Below are 3,448 nucleotides of genomic sequence, written 5' to 3'. Positions count from 1 at the left end.
TTACATGCAGAGTTTTTAGGTCCTATAATTAACACCTCTGTTTTTTCAGAATTTAGCAGTAAGAAATTACTCGTCATCCAGTTTTTAATATCGACTATGCATTCCGCTAGTATCAACAGGTGAATATGGTGAACCAAAGCATTTAAATAGGACTAATTTTCTGACATTTATTCTCAGATTTATGCTGACAACAATGGAACCACTTCGGAGAAACCTGTCTGGAGATGTTTTTCTTCTCAAAATAGGAGAATGGTACAAGAGGATTACCAAATAATTGCTGTAGTTGAGAACGTAATAGAAAAAGTAATATAGAAATTTTAAATAAATAAATGCATACATACATAACTACATAGACTTGTAAAGGTCCTTGAAATAACCAGGCCTTCAATTTAAGCTTTAATTTCATGATAAGTGATTTTTCCTAAGAAAAGAACAGGAAAATGCCAAGCTAGTGACTCAGTGCTGACAATAAGAAGAGTGACTGTTTCATCTCATATAGTAAGATGCAAACTGCAGTAGTAAAATGCTTGGTTATTGTCCATGTTGAAACCACCTATTGTTGCCAAAGCACAAGAAATACAAGACTTCTGGGATTCCATACTCTGGTCTCATGAGACAAAGTTAATCATTTTGAATCGAACAGCATCCAAAAGGTATGATGTGTCATGTTTCGTTTAGAAACATAAAATCCAGGTTGTTTGTGGTCATCAAGTCGTTGATTAGAAATTATTTATGTTTTAGTGAACGAATGTTTAAAAATGCTAACTTGATGGCATTGCATTTTGTCTCAACAGCAATATTAGTTTGATGCATAACAGGCTGCAGATTAGATGAGTCAGCCGTACGGCTTGAGAAGGCCTTAGACTTTCTATCACGTGATAAAACAGAAATAGAAAAAGCTACAGGCACACTGGGTTCCCGCTTGTTCTGTAAACAATTGTGAATGTTGCTGTTGTCATAGCAGGAACCCGACACACATCACTGAGAGCTGCTATCTGTTGTTTTTGGTTCACCTAGAGTAGATGGAGGGTTTGGGCCCTGGCGTTGTGGCAGCGGCCGGAGAGCTCTCACAGGAGGAAGAGGACGAGCTGGGCCCACAGGCTATGGTGGTTGTGGGGCTTGCTGTTTTTTAGTGGGAGAGTTTGGTCCCAGCATACACCAGTTCCTCCATTTTCTGTGAGAAGCTCAGAAGTGGAGATGCTGGAGAGAGGGATAATGTGTCTGGTGGGCGGGGCTGTGGCTCTGGTGTTTCCGGTGGCTGTTTTCCAGTGGGGATTCCTCACCTGCATTCATTAATGCTTCAAATCTGTTCTCAGGATGTATAGGGGGTGGTAGAACACCAGTATTCACAAGCCTTGTCATAGCCGAATCTGGGTTAGAGGATGCTACGGCAGCAATACGAGAAACTCGTGCCAATCTGATATAGGGAGCAAAGCGCAGAGCAGTAAGCAAGAACGAAGAGTGAAGCCGGAAGCTAAAAAAAAAACTTTACTTGTTAGTAAAGTTCTTATATGATGACCTTTGATTTGGCCTTCCGGAATATGAAGAAAAAAAACATGCTACTGAAGCATATCACAATTTCTAATTCAACATTTAGTTTTAACTTCTTTTTTTAATGTAGAGAATATAAGCAGGGTGCGAATTACACAATGGCCCTTCATACTATATTTGTGTATATCTACATTGCGAAAGTATTCATACTCCTTAATTTTTTTCACATTTTAAGTTTCTGCATTATGTTAAACTTTAATTCGTTTTTCTCCACATCAATCTACACTTCATACACCACAATGACAAAGCAAAAAACAGGTTTGTAAATGTATTAAAAAAACATATCTGGGACACTTGAAATTTAACTCAGGAGCATTCATATTGCTTGTAGATGTTACTACACTTCGAGTGTAGTTAGCCTGTGGCAAATTCATTTGAATGGGTATGATTTGGAAAGGCACACACCTCTCAATAAAAGGTCTAACAGCTGAAAATGCTTTACAGAGCAAAAACCAAGCCATGAGGTCAAAAGAACTGCCTGTAGAGCTCAGAGACAGGACCGTATCAAGCCACAGATCTGGGGAAGAGTTAAAAAAAAATCTCTGCACTGAAGGTTCACAGAAGCATGTAGCCTCCATTATTCTTAATGGAAGGAGTTTGGAACAACCAGGACTCTTCCTACTGGCCTCCTGGCCAAACTGAGCAATCGATGAAGAAGAACCTTAGTTAGAGTGGTGACCAAAAAGCTGATGGTCACTCTAGTTGAGCTCCATGACCATATATGGAAATGGGAGAAAATTACAGAAGGACAAACATCACTGCAACACTCCACCAATCTAGACTTTATGGCAGTGTGGGCAGACTCAATCCTATCCTCAGTAAAGAAACATGAAACCCTACTTGGAAGCACCCAGGGGACTCTCAGACTGTGAGAAACAAGATTCTCTGGTCCGATGAACCTCAATTTCAAGCATCATATATGGAGAAAAGCAGGCACTGCTTATCACCTGCACAGAACCATCCCAATAGTAAAGTGTAGTGGTAGCAGCCTCGTGCTATGGGGGTGTTTTTTCAGCAGCAGAGACTGGGGGACTTGTCAGAGTAAAAGGAAAGCTCAACACACCAAAAATAAAGAGATAGCCTTACTGAAAACCTAGTCCAGAGCATTCAAAACCTTGGACTGGGCAGAAGGTTCACCTTCCAACAGGACAATGACCCTAAGCACAGAGCTGAGACAATGCAAGAATGGCTTATGGACAACTGTGTGAATGTCCTTGAGTAGCCCAGCCATATGGGCTTGAACCCAATCAAACATTTCTGGAGAAACCTAAAAATGTCTTTCAGCCCCCATCCAACCTGACAGAGTTTGAGAGCTGAAGAGGTGAGATGAAGAATGGCAGATAATTGACAAATGCAGATGTTCAAAGCTTGTCACATCATATTCAAAAAGACTTGAGGCTGTAAAGGAGCTTCAAATAAGTACTGAGTTAAGGGTATGAATACTTATGCAATGTACTTAATTTATATATATATATATATATATATATATATACACACACACACACACACACACACACATTTATATATATATACATATATCACATATCTGTTGGATGCTTGGAGATATCATCTGTTCCTTTACTTTGCTGAACCTGCTACAAACTTTATTTATCTCTTCAATATCAACCAAGGGTGATCTTTCTTGAATTTGTTTTTAAGCATCTCATGCCATGACTCCTTAAATGGAAAAATAACACTATTAATTAATGCTAAAAGATGTATCACCTTAAGTTAACAATATCAAGGAAGTAGTTTTTGAACTAAGGGTTTTTGAAATGGAAAAACTCTTTGTCATGTTCTTACATATCCTCTTACAGTCCAAGAACTGTTTCGTAACAAGGGCTGAATACACATTGTTGTATGGTTCACTTGTTGGATACCTGAAAAAAAAGAGAGA

This window comes from Sinocyclocheilus anshuiensis, unplaced genomic scaffold (assembly GCF_001515605.1).
Source record: "Sinocyclocheilus anshuiensis isolate Anshui unplaced genomic scaffold, SAMN03320099.WGS_v1.1 scaffold1229, whole genome shotgun sequence".
Lineage (NCBI taxonomy): Eukaryota > Metazoa > Chordata > Actinopteri > Cypriniformes > Cyprinidae > Sinocyclocheilus > Sinocyclocheilus anshuiensis.
The sequence above is the reverse complement of the archived record's forward strand: the minus strand, read 5'-3'. Positions refer to the sequence as shown.